The 14,413-nt window shown below is 35.5% G+C and overlaps 1 protein-coding gene across 2 annotated transcripts in view; it reads left to right on the top strand.

Moving 5' to 3' along the window:
- EIF3H (eukaryotic translation initiation factor 3 subunit H) overlaps positions 1-14,413 on the top strand; it is a 100,668-nt gene that overhangs the window by 68,035 nt on the left and 18,220 nt on the right. The gene's annotated exons all lie outside the window — the stretch shown is intronic.

The raw sequence follows: 14,413 nt of genomic DNA, 5'->3' as shown, positions 1-14,413 counted from the left end.
TTCCTGTTAAGTGGATTCATACTACTCTGTATATCCTTAATAAAATCCCATTTTAATTTTGTAGGGAAGGTAAATTAGGTACAGATTAAACACTTGGATAATTTTTACTTTTTACCTGTTGTGAGTAATTTAACCAGAATATGCATTTCTTCCACTCTTGAAATGTGATACAGACCTGGAAAGTGTTTTGTGAGGGCATTTGAACTGTGCTGACTCTGGAGACAGGGATATCTTCAAGAGTTTTTTCATCTGGTTGTGAGAAGTCTTTGGCAGGAGTTTCTATATCATTACCTAATCTATATAAAAGTCAAGCAGGAGAGAAATGCTTAGAGAGAAAGCCACAATGGTGGTAGCAAAAGAAAATAAAATGGATATATGCTAATCACTATTAGTAACTTATTACAACCTCAGATGAGACAGTGTTCACTTAAATTATGCTTCTGAACTTTATGTTTTGACCTGATTGCCAACCTTCCTTTTCCCAGTGAAATGCTTGAGGAAGCAATCTTCTTGTCTTTCCAGTACTTTCTTACTCAACAGCCTTCAACTGATTTTAATTTTGAGTTTTGCTGAGAGTGTAGTGTGGCTTGATCCCTTCATTGTAATGGGCAGTTCTGTAGTTATAGATTCTACTTTTGTGCTCTTTGATCTGAATGTAGCCGTTGACATTATAAATTTCTGTCTCTTGGACCCTCTGCTGCAGTTCCATAGGAACATCTGGTTTACCTCTTGAAATGCTTCTGTTACTGAACTCATATTCTTGTGTCTCTTCTTTTGCCTTTTCTCTCCCTATCTTATCTGTATCTTTAAACTTAAGTATCACTTTGTGAGCATGTGAATTTTGTTATGAATTTGAGAACAAAATGTACTCTATTTGAACTTTTAGCCTTTACTTTTTTAAAAATGTTTTTTGAATAGTAAAATTATTGGAACAGTACTTCAGAGAATTTAGAACAGAAGAACAATTATCCATCTTGTATCATCTTTAACATGAAATGTTGTTTTGTGTATTTCCTTCTAAACTTTGAAGATATGCTTTAAATTTTTAAATTTTAGAATTTTTAAAAATTTGTTATTGAATGATTTCATCATCGTTATTAAAGCTGTAATGTAAAACTCTTGAAGGCATGAATGTATCAGTTTACTTAACGTTTTCCTTTTATCAGACATATTAGGTTTTTATTATTTTTAAGAGATAATTTCTTAATTTTTTCTTATAAAACATATTTGATGATCTTTAAAATCAATTTTTCCCAAACTTTTGAATTATAATTTTGCTACAGATTTCTATGAAAGGAATCGAAGAGTCACAAGGCAAACATTTTTATAGTATTTGATAAAAGAATGAGGGATTAGTAGCTAGAAAATCTTACCTTGAGTTGTGGTTGTTGCTTACTTATTATTATACAGGCAAATTACTCATGCAACAGTTGTAAAAACTACCTTACATATGATATTTGGGAAGAATCCGATTTATTGATTGAAATATAATAGGTGTCAGTAAGTGGAAGCTATTACTAGTGCCAACATTTTTACTTAAGAGTTGTTGCTCTCAGTATATGAGAGTGCCATTTAACTGTGACCATATAATTTACCATTCATATTGGAATACTTTGGTCCCAGACAAATGCTAAACCATGTGGGGCATTAGGGCAAGAAATATAGACTGAGAACCAGCCACACTGGAACATAGGTCACTGTACAATTAAACCACATCTTAACTACCATTGAGCTTTTTTTTTTAAGTTGCACATTTTTCAGGTGAAAATTACGTATTGTTTTAGTTCAAATTTATTTAATAGCAAATATTGTTGAATTATGAGCTATTTGAATAAGCCCAGTGGAATAAAATTCTGGATTTAACCATAATCTAAAATATTATCTTTATTTTTTCCAGTGTATTTTTCTGAAAAAGGCACAAGTAAAATTTGCTGTATAATGTGTCATTTCACCCCTTCTGAATATCGAAACAGTCATATACAGTGCTCGTTGAGGTTTCTAAAAACTTGGAGTCTTTGCAGCATTTTTAGATTGCTTTCAGGAATTTGTTTTTCTTTCCTTGATATTCTTAATCATTCTGGATAAATTTGCATATGTTGTTATTTTTTTTCATGTAATCTTAAAGAGCTATCACAGGATTCATCTGAATTTTTTTTTATCAGGGACTTACTAAAACACCTGCTGGTGCCAGGCAATCATTTACTTGGTACTGGGGATCGTGGCTTATTTGGGAAAATGTGGACAGAACAAGGGAATTATAACAGTGGGGTAATCTTATGTAAGCAGAAATATGGTGCACAAAATAGAGGCACTTAAGCTGGGCGTGCGGAACTGGGAAAGTTTCCAAAAAGAAGGGACTTCTAAGCCAAGACCTGAAAAATGAGCAGCACATGTCTACCCTTTCTCTTGCCTAACATTTATATTTGTACTGCCGTATTAATTCAGGCTGTGGTCTACCCACCTCCTGTTCTTTCTCTAATTAGTATTAGTAAGTAGAATTATACCAAGAGACAGGTTATGAAAAGGCATTGACTGCTGTAATTGGCAACCAACTTCAAGATCTTAATTTCACATGTATCTGTTGTTAGATAACCTTTTAAAAATCTTGTATGTTCCTGGCTTATATCACATTTTAATAGTAATAATTTAAGTTAAATACTGTTTAAAATGGCTGCTATTTTTTTTTTTTAATTTAACCTCCACTGTCTGTCCTCAAGTTTTGATGTTTTCAGAGGAAAAGGCATTAAAATAATCATTCATAAACATTTTACCGATTGAAGTGTAAGATTGATTAAAAATAATCTACAGTGACATTTTTTGTAAATCAGTAGTTTTTCCAGGACAAATAAGAAATAAGACGTTTTACATTTTCCAAAAGATTATTTCCAAAAATAATGAATTTGGTTTCTAAAGATAGACAGTTGTCCCAGCTACCAAAGCATCATTCAAAGTAGCACTTCTGTTAGCACAAACAAGCAGAAGTCACACTATTTCAGAAAACCTAGTAAAACCAACTACAAAGTTAACGGTATATTATGTTTGGCAAGAAAGCAGAGTAGCTATGTTGTTTCCTTTACAAAGTGACCATTGTATAAAACTGCCTAATGTCACCTTATACAATATGCAAAAGCATTTATTAGTAAATATGCACGTTACTAGATTTTCAGGCTTACAGTTGATCTCCACAGGAGTGTTCATTCTGAGCATATGTGGTGTTCTTGTATGAAGAAATGCTTGGTATTTTTTGTTCATCATGGAAAACTCATGGTTCAAGAGAAGAGAGTTTTTATTTAATAATGTTGTGATCTATGATACAGACTGAAAAAAGTGTGTTGGATTCGTACTGAGAGAGCATAATGGTGTTTTGAGAAAAGCGCATTGCTACCATGGTGCCCCTCCACACCCTGCTTCCTTTGCAGGGAACAGCCTCATTGGCTTTAGAGTCCCTTCCTGCCATCCCCTCATCCCTTTTTTTCCACCTGAACGTCTGTGAAATTGGGTTGCATCTTTTAATCCACGGTGTCTGACGATTAAAATTGTCATCCCTCTTTCCTTCTTATACTCAGTGGCGTCTTGATAGATTTGAAATAATGTGCTGTATTATGCTTTCTAATCTTAATTCTGTGTGAAAGGAAATAATGAAAACAATGAATTTAAAATTTTGATCTTTGAGTATTCATCTTTACAGTGCACTGAATAAAAAATGTGTGGCGGGAGATTAAGTCTGACCCCGCTTTTCCATGTGAGAAGAAGGATGCCTGCATGAATCTTTGACATGAGAGGAGAGATTACATTTTTACCCCTTCTTTGTGACACAAAAGCTTTAATGCCGATAAAGCTATTTCCATTCCTTCAAATAATTTGCTCAAGTGGCATAGTTTAGCTAAACATCTAGTGCACTGAGTAGTTTGACAGTATTATTTCTGAATGAAAATATCACAATTTAACATTGACATTATGATACTGGGATCAGCAAAGTGTTCCCACCTTGATTTTTTTTTTATACATACTTGTGGGGTACAACATTGATTTTCAGTAACTGTGTAGAATGTGTGGTGGTTAGATCAGTATAGTTAGCTTATTCATCATTACAATACACAATCATTCTTTGTGTCCGTTGACCAATTCCTCATTAGCCCCACTCCTTCTCCCTCTCCCCTCCCTTCCGTTCCCCTCCCCTTTTCCACCTCTAGTTTTCTAACAGTTCAACGTGTTACTGTGATTGTTGTTTCTTTCTTTCTCTCTGTCTCTTATTATTGTTCGTTTGTCTATTTATGGATTCGGCTCCTAGTTATGAGTGAGAACATGTGCTATTTCTCTTTCTGTACCTGGGTTGTTTCTCTTAGTTTTCTCCAGGCTCAACCACGTTGCTGCAAATGGTAAAGTTTCATTCTTTTTTATGGCTGAGAAGTATTCCATTGTGCATATATACCACAATTTCCTTATCCAGCCATCCATCGATGGACATTTAGGTTGTTTCCAATGCCTAGCTGTTGTAAATAGAGCTACAGTAAACATGGGAGTGCAGGTGTCCTTTCGACCTGATGTTATCCAGTCCTGGATATATCACCAGGAGTGGGATTGCTGGATCATTTGAAAGTTCTATCTGTAGTTGTTTAAGGAACCTCCCTTCTGTTCTCCATAATGGCTGTACTAATTTACAATCCACCAACAGTGCAGGAGGGTTCCTCTCTCTCCACATAAACTTGACAGCATTTGTTATTCTCTGTCTTTTTTATAATAGCCAGTCTGGGGTGAGGTGATATCTCAGAGCGGTTTTGATTTGCATTTCTCTTATGTTTAGTGATGCTGAGGATTTTTTCATGTACCTGTTGGCCATTTATATGTCTTCCTTTGCGAAATATCTATTCAACTCTGCCCATTTTTTAATTGGACTATTTGGTTTTTTGCTGTAAGTTGTCTGAGCTTTTTGTATATTCTGGATATTAATCCCTTGTCAGATCCATATTTTGCAAATATTTTCTCCCATTCTGTAGGATGGCTTTTCACTCTATTGACTGTTTCCTTTGCTGTGCAGAAGCTTTTTAGTTTGATATAATCCCATTGGTCTATTTTTTCTTTTGTTGCCGGTGCTTTTGGGGTGTTATTCATAAAGTCATTGCCCAGTCCTAAATCCTGAAACATTTCCCCTATGTTTTCTTCTAGGAATTTTAAAGTTTCAGGCCTTATATTTAGGTCTCTAATCCATTTTGAGTTGATTTTGGTATGTGGTGAGAGGTATGGATCAAGTTTGATTCTTCTACAGATGGATATCCAGTTTTCCCAGCACTGTTTATTGAAGAGGCAGTCTTTTCCCCAATTTATGTTCTTGGTGCCCTTGTCAAAGTTTAGTTGGCTATAAATATGTGGGTTGATTTCTGAGTTCTCTATTTTGTTCCATTAGTCCACGGGTCTGTTTTTATGCCAGTACTATGCTGTTTTTGTTACTACGGATTTGTATTTCAAGCCACCTTTTTCAGGCTGTATGTCGAAACCCTGAGGATAGATAAAAATCATCCCTGCCACTGATACAAGGCAGTTTTTGGGTCTGTGTGTTTTGTTTTTTGTAATTTTATTAAAACTTTTAGTGATTTAATTAAAATTGGGGTAACAACTTTTTTTAAACTTGAAATTAGTGGTTTTCATGAATTCCTTATGTTCATTAAAGAGTCTGCAAATGATAAAAGTTTGAGAGACTGTTGCTTGTTTGTTTGAGATAAAATTAAGTGTTGGGAGGAAAAGCTGACACCTTTGGAGCTGCCTTCTTCAGGTTAGCCTGAGGCCGGTGTTCTGCATGGGGAACCCCTCACATGGTCTTTGGTCCCATCTTTAGTCTAGCACTCTTGTCCACTTCTTAAACTACTTGCTGCTTGATTCTTACTGCTGCTTCCCCCTCTTCTGACCACTGACCACTCTTGTGAGTCTTATTTTTATTTTCTGTTCACTTGAGGTTGTTAAGGTTTTTAGCCCATATATTTTAGTGAAACTGGCTTTTTCCATTTGTCTCTGCAGAATATTACTAGCACTTGAAGCACAGTAGAAATAATTGATTCTTATTTCAAAATTTAGCAAAGAAACAAATGGATTATTCATAGAGGGTTTTTAACTGGTCCCTACTTTAACACTTTTAAAATGTTAGCTTTCTCCATCTAACAAGGCTAATCATTGCCATTTTACTATTATTTTACTATTATCACCATTACCATTGTAATAAGCATCATTTTCCATTTGGGATAAATTGAAAATCACATGATTTTAAAACTGTATTTTAAAGGACAGCTTGGTTATTTGGAGGTTTCTCTTTCCTTTGTTTTATTGTATTTAATGGCAGAGCCAGAATTGCAATTGAGGTCTTTTGTTTTCTCAGCCTGGAACTATTCTTTTGCACCGTATTATTTTGCTAGCTATGAAGCTAGGCCTTTGACTCCTGAGCTTGATTTCCTGGCTGTTCTTGACAGAGGTATTATGTTCACTTTGAAGTCCCGGAGAACTCTGGGATTACCTAGATTTTTTTTGTCAGGGAACATTAAGCGTTTGAGTAGACCCAAGAATGCTGGCTGTCATTCTGTGTGCCCTACCTGTTCCTCTCCACTAGAATGTTGCCTGCAGGAACCTTTTCTGACTTTGCCACTCTATGCTGGACAGCACCTAGGTCTGGCACATTAGAGCTCAGAATAAATACTTGTCATATGAATAGATCAAGAAATGAATTTACAAATTCACTGTTTCAGGAGGAAGCATGTATGCATGCCAATTTATGCTTTTATATAAGTATCATAATCTCTTCTGCAAGGAAAAAATGTATATCCTTTGGAAAAAAGAAAGTTCTGTTGTTGTTAAGGTGTTGTTACCTGGTTTGAAAATACTTTGAAATATTACACATACTCTGATTAAACTTAGCTCCTTATGCAGAAATTCTTTGGTCTGCCTTTGGCACATTTTCAAAAGCCTCAGAAGACACTGCTGGCTTAGTATCTTTTGGATACCTCAGTGAGGAACAGTTTCTTTGAGGGGGTGGGAAGGTAGGACGAACAATCTGAAAGTTTGGGGAAGTTTAGGGGAAGTAAAAAATACCCCTTCCCCAGATAGTTATTTATGCTTCGCTAGATATTTATGTATTTATAGTTGTGCAGTTTATCTCTATCAATGTAGCCTATAGAAGTTAAATTCTATTTTAAACATCTGGCAGGAGCCTGCCTGCCAATTGCAGAAGAGAATTATTCTGTTTTGTAGCTGTCCAACATCTTTGTTGTTGTAATTTTCTTGCCTTTCACTAATTTTTACTTTCTCCCATGTACTGGAGTTCTTCCCCTCTAAGCCAAGTGGCACTGTATAGAAAAGTATCTTTATGAGCTTCAGATCACATGACAACTGATTAGACAAATCTCAGTAATGGCCTTTAGAGGTATCTGTGTAAAACCTCCAAAATATAACAGGATTATTGAGTTGTTTGAGAATGGTCTTTAGTGTGTGATTGTAGAGCTGTCTACCTCAGAGTTACATTTGTAACATAGAATAAGATGTGTCCAAAGGATATTTTAATAATGTCTTATTTTGCTAGAGACTAACTTTTCCCCAAAATTATAAATGTGTGTTCTCCCCAAATTTGGAAGGTAATCTCTCTATTAGGATCACCACACTCTACCTTTAGAGCAGTCTTGGTTTAGGTTTACTAGCCCCGGTTATATCATCTGTTGGGTAAGGGCGTGTGTTTTTGTCTTGTCTACCTTGGAAAATACTAGTCTGAATTACAGTGTAATTAAGTGAAGCCTCCATTCAGCTTTCTCCATCGTGTGCTTTCTGTTCTTGGTAGGACAGAGGTAAGAGTGACATTCTGTTGGGTCTCCTGCTGAAAGCCGGAGTTTTCTCTGGCCCTTTGGTCACTTGTACTCTTCCTGATGGTGTGTATCTCTGGCGATCTCAGTGCTCTTAGTGCTGATCTATGCTACTGTGTGGCTGCCCCTGAACTGAATTAATTACTATCACCTAGCCTCTACCCCTCTTTCTCCCCTCATACATACTAAGGAATGGAAATTCCGTGAGAGCCAGGATCACATTCACAGATTCCTTGAAATCTCAGAGCGAGGGTTCCTGGGTTAGATATTGTCTCCCAAAAGACGATCATAACAGGAAATGTAATATGGCCTTGTTAAAAATAAGCCATACATTTCTAACCACATGTTTATTCTGAGCTGCCATGAAGATTTCTCCTTGATCATTTTGCTCAGCATGGAACCCTGATTTCTTTATCCCATAAAAATATGTTTGGAAGAAGCAGAGCATGTAGGGGAAGATGGACAAGAAAGGACAGATGGAGTGTGTGGTTAAATACTTGTATTTTCCTGATTTAACTAAACCATAGGAAATGATTTGCTCTTCCTAACCTTTTCTGTAACTCCTGTCACTTTCCATTCTTGCCATCTTCCCCTTGTTTGGGTCACAGTTAAGGATGCTCTTCAAAAATTGTATCCCTCAGGCTTTCTTTTTATATAGCATCTTTAATACTGATGTTTTAATATAAATCATCCTGTTTGAAGGTAGAGGGACCTTATCTTTGGAAAATTGAGGTTGCTGGAGTAGATCATCCTACTAAGCAATACATAGTACATTATAAAGCTGTTTACTATATCTGATTGAGTTTAGCTTCTTCACTTGGGTGGGCTGTATTTCCAGATAGCCTTTACCCAGTCCCCTGAGTAAGCTAGCACTGCTGCTTGCTCCTCTTTCCCAACCCCCACCCCCATCCTCAGTGGGTTTTTTGTTTATCACCTAATTGGGGAGGGTGTAGGGAGCTTATTTCCTCTCTTTTGGAAGAGTTATAAATGGAATCAGGAATAGAAACTTATATAATACAATGCAATTATATTGTTATATACACAGTAATAATAGAATACCCAAGATTACCTTTTCTTGAAATCTAATTTCTGTAGCTTGTTTCTTTCTTTATTGAATCTGTTTTTTTTTATTGTACTGAATATAATTAGCTTATAGTTTTAGTTTCCTTTTGTAATCCTTTCTCATGGTAGATTGTTTTTTGATCATATTCATATTTGTACATGTCAGTTCCATATCATGAAGTGAATGTTACAGATCTGTAGACTTTCGTAGCCATATGTGTAGTCTCCGGTCCCCTTTCATATTTTTCTAATTTACCCCTACCCCCAATATGGAGATGAGAAAAGGGGAGTTTACACAACACTTGGCAACTGGGTTAATCAAGCCCAATTCTACAAAAGGCAGTTTCTTTGACCCAGTTAAGTACCTTATCCTTTGGATTTTCAATAACATTTCTGAATAATAGATGATGGTGATAACCCATTGAGCTCTTTCTGAGGTTATTCAGTACACCAAACTCTTGTTGTAAATGATTTCATTTAATTATTTTGTGTAGTTTAATGCAAGCTACTTCAAGTCCTTTGTGAACAGGGCAGAATGTGTGTTTGTGTGTGTGTGTGTAATTTCCTAATAATTTTGACCTTTTCTAGCACATTAACCACAATCACGTTTTTGAAATATTCCATTATTTCAGAATATCTTCAGCACCTTTGTGCCAGCATTTATCTAGTACTTGATATATAGCTGTAAATATGACAGAAATGTTACTTGTCCTTGTGAAAGAACCTAGTAGTATATAGTGTAAATTTTTTTTACTAAACACAGAGATTCTCATTTGGTCTTCTAACGTACTATGCTCTTAATCATAGCAAGAGGTAGTATTGGTCAGTAAGTTATTCTTTATGTGAGAGTTCTTCATGGTGAAGGGTCTGTGTCCCTGGGCCCATCCAGGTGAATTCACTTTGTATAAATAGATCTTAAATGGCGTACAGTTAACTTACTAATGGCTTTCTGTCATCCACTTAAGTGCATATGTTTTCATGAGCAAGGGCATAAATGTATATGCATTTTAAATTCTCATAACCTCAAAGAAAAAGGATCTCTTGACTGTGTTACATGATTTGATTAAGAAGATAACAGTATAAGTTTGTTACAGGATATGTACATGTTATTTTCTGTGAAGAATCCAGTTTTTTTCATAGGAGACATCTTGAGACACATTAAAACCTCTTGAAAACCTGATTTCCAGTAATTGTCAAGACTCTTAATTAGTTTTAAAAGATAAAATAAGAGTACCCGCCCCCCCATTCCCATTCCCTTTTCTCCACCTGGCATTCAAAAGAAAGGCGAAATTAAACCAACCAGGACAAATGAACTATTTAAAAAAATAGTTCTGTGAAATTATTAAGAAAGGAAGTATTTTAATTTCTTTTTAAATAGAACATATGTTTCTAAGAGTCGAATTTATATTGGACACTTTATTGTGAAAAATTGAACTGTTACCCAGATTCTTAAGCAGTCACAGGGTTGGCATTAATAACAGATGTATTAACTGAAAAAGAGGGATGAATACGTGACACACACTGGATGAAGAGAATATGGAAGTTTTAAGAAATTTGTGTATTCCATAATTCTCTCTACCCGAAGAAGACTCTTATTTAATTCTTTTTTCAAATGCACATTCTGTTTGCTTCAATCTACATCTGCTCCTAGCTTTGAATATTTCCTGAAACGTATGTGCAGCTTGGCAGAAAGTCTGATATGAAGAGGAAAGCACAGAATAAAGTTTGTCTTGTTAAATAATGGCAGAGAGCCTTCCACAGTTCACAGCCTCTGAGTGCTCGTTTTCCACCATGGTGCTGCTGGAAAAGAGGCTTGTAATTATTATTTTTTTTAAAGTCCTACTTTGATTAGTACTTGTGCCAGAACAGATAGGAGATTTTTATGCATTCCACTCCCTGTCATATTTGTTGAAATTATTGTTTGTTTCAGGGAAGTTATGGGGTTTTGTTTGTTTACTTGCTTTTTAAGCCATTTGCATCTCCTGATTGAGTTTTGTTTTGTTTTTTTTTTTTGCTGCAGTGGCATGGACTGGATCTGGTCTCTGTTTGTTCCCTTAGTTGATGTGTTTGTGCAGGTCATCTTTGATCTGAGCCAGTATTTAGTTACAAAGTAATCTTGGCACAAATTTCAAATAGTAACATTGAATTCAGTGTTTTAGGAGTTTGATTACATATTTGTGATAATTATCAACTTTGGTATTTAAAAATCTTTGATGGTAGTTTTCTCTTAAAATCTTACTGGCAGTGCTGAATTATTGGTTAATTTAGTGATCAGACATACACAAGCTGTGTTTTCTGAAGACCTAAAAATTTGTTGTATATTTCTGTTATATCTGTGTGCTATGCTTTATTGATTTAAAAATAATTAACTCCACTCTCTTCACCAGTAAGAAGGGATGAAGTTCTCTAAATGGGTAGTTGCCTAGACTTTGAAATCAGAGAGTCTGAAGACAAAGTCAAAGCTGTGGTAAATGGCTTTTGTAGAAGGATTTCAGTAAGTATGATTAACCCATTAGAGTTACTGTGAAGAGTAAAGTTAGATAACATATGTAGACCACTTAGCGGCAAGTCTGACATAACAAGTGTTCACTATGTGCTAGTTTCTTTCCTTGTGCCTAGCTCCACCTTTTTCCTCCAGGCTGTATCTATGTATATTTTAAAAATAATGTCATTATAATTTTATCTTTAAATAATTTGGATTTATTTGATAAAATAGTAAGTCATTACTTAAGACAATAGGTCCTTAAATTGTTTTTAATTTTTAAAATTTAGATTACTTTGTGCTTTAAGATTTCTCTATAACCCATCTGTAAAACACTTTTTTCCCCCTTAATCTGTTGGACAGATCTCGAGTTTTCCATTTTGAGTATGCTGTTTCAGCTCATCCCAGCCTATTCAACTGTGGCAATTCTTTGTTCCTGTTTTTCAGTGAGAAATTGTATTTCATGAGGGCTCACTTAAAATAATTAAATCAAAAAAAGGATTTTAAAAGTGAGGGTGGGGAAATGAAGGTGAAAAGAATTCTGGTTAATAAAAGTCTGATTCGTTGTCCTTCCCATTGATCTTCAGGAGCTCTCGAGTCTCATACTCTTGTTTGGTTGTTTGCCCATGTAACTCCAGATACAGCATTTAAATGTAGGACAACTTATTTATTTCAGTGTTTTCATATTTGAAGATAAAACAAGAAGAAAGCTCAAAAAATGTGGATTTTTGAAAGATAAAGTTATTGGGCAGTCTGCCTCAGTTAAGACAGTTTTTAGCGGTAGCCACTTTAAAATTGACTGTTTTGCAAGGAGGATATCTGGAAAAGGTGGATATGAATATACTGGTGCCAGACTTCAGTTACTCAGTGTTGTAAACCAGGCTCTTCTTTGCTTGGGAGAAACTTAACCAATTAAGACAATTATAGAGATTGAAGAGATTTATAAAACTTCAGCTCATTTTCATAATTCTTCCAATTATGTAGCTCCACCTCAGTTGCACCTAAGTACAGCTTTTTGTATTAGTATTTTGAGGTGGCTTAGTAGCAACCTAGTTTGTCTTTGAAATTCATTTGCTGCATACTGCTTCTTCTTGGTCGGTAGGGAGTTTGCTTTTTAAACTCAGAATGTATAAACGGTTCTTTCCTAAACTTCTCATTACAGGATTCTAAACCCTTCTGTTGAACCTTATCATAAATTTTAAAATAGTCCCCCTTTCAGAAGGATTTTCCCCTTGCCATTCATATTTGGGAAATTCCCCAGGAATATTTAACTATTAACTCAAAAGCAAATGTCATTGGTTGAAATTGCTGCTTTAGCTTCTGTTAAATATGAAAACTTTAGAACAGAAATGGAAATGTGTTTAACCCAGGACCAACTCTGCAAAGTTGCCAGTGAATGCTTGTTTTTTCATTGATCTGCATTGGTGCAGCAATAGGGAATTATGGCATGTTATATCAAGAAGTCTCCTTTTTCTTCTTTCTTCTTTTTCCTTTTGTTTCTTTGGCTGTGATTCTGGTTTTTTTTTGTTTTTGTTTTTGTTTTTTGAGATGTACGCCACTCTCTAAATACGAGTGAACCGTATCTCAGCCTTTTATATGCTCCTTTTAAAATTGAGGATAAAGTGAAGACTTTCTGGTTTTGAGGAGGCAAATAGCACTACCTCACATTCACCAGAGCCTGTGGGCTGTGACATGGCATCACCATCGCACCCACTTCCAGATATGAGGCTCCTCCATCACTGAAGTGTTGTAGCTAAACTGGGTGTCTTGTGCTCGCCTTACCTACCCACCCCAATGTAACACCTGAGAGAGACTGGTATAGCCAGAAAAGCAGTGGCATTCACAGGAAATTAGAATCTGGAATGACCGTTCCTTATTTCCTGTGTAAAACTTACTGGAATGTCACCATTTCACGATTGTTTCCTTATCTCTGCTCATAAGGCAGAAGGATAAATAGGTGGCAGCTCAGCCTAGTTGGTTGATTGTGGCTGCCGGGAGCATGGTTTCGAGACAGTGTAGTGGGACAGTCTCTTCATTTCTTATTCCTACTTAGTTTTACCAGGAAGCTTTGCAGGGGTTGGTTTGGTATATGAAAGTGTCTGGTGTATTAATATCACCCTCTCCCTCTTACCCTTAAAAATGAACAGCAAAAGAAATAATGCTAACCAAACCACCTCTATATTAACACTTTTCCCCTTTTTATGAATGAATGAAACCACTTTCAAAACAGTTGCTTAAATTGGTGTGCATCTTGACAGTAGTATAGTTTACAGCTCTGTTGCAACTTTGCCATGGGTTTAAGAAGGTTCCTCGAGGGAGTGATTAGAAAACTTTGTTTTGTTCTTTCCATTTCTTTAGTTTTTCTGCATAGCAAAAGAAAAACTCAAAAAACGTATAATTCTTGAGTAGTTGATGAGTTGACTGCCATCTTTTAGCATGAGAAATATAACCTTCCTTGTAATAAGCATATTTATAATTTCTTTGCCTAGTAACAAGAATTGAAAAGTATACATCTGAAGAAATTTCTTCTGTGTCTTGTGATCTTGAGTCTTGTTTGCTTTGTAAAACCATATAGCACTATAATCAAGGGAAGGACAAACATAACTTTACTTTTGCTAGAAAATGTGGATCCCCTTCCTGGCTGGCTGCCCCCCCCCCCCCCCAAAAAAAAGAAAGAAAGATAGTTTTGAAAATGAAATGGTTAGACTCCAAGTTAAGCAATTATATTTACTCAACATTGTCATGCATTCATTATAATAGAAAAAGCTTTGGATATTATATTGACTATAAAATTTTCTCCTATATTATATATTTGGTATGAATTATTGGGCTATATTGCCTTTTTAAAAAAGTCTTTTATTGTCAGTTTGCACCTATTTTTCTAGTAATACTGCTTTAAGTTAATAATACACAAGGGTACTTCAAAAAGTTCATGGAAAGGTTCATATTCTCTTTCAATTCCATTTTCCACAAACTTTTTGAAGTACCCTCGTACATTATAGTCATTAACATGACAAAAGTAAGTCATTAAGCC

This window comes from Cynocephalus volans, chromosome 15, assembly GCF_027409185.1.
Source record: "Cynocephalus volans isolate mCynVol1 chromosome 15, mCynVol1.pri, whole genome shotgun sequence".
In the NCBI taxonomy this organism is placed as follows: domain Eukaryota; kingdom Metazoa; phylum Chordata; class Mammalia; order Dermoptera; family Cynocephalidae; genus Cynocephalus; species Cynocephalus volans.
This window is presented reverse-complemented; position numbering and strand designations above follow the sequence as displayed.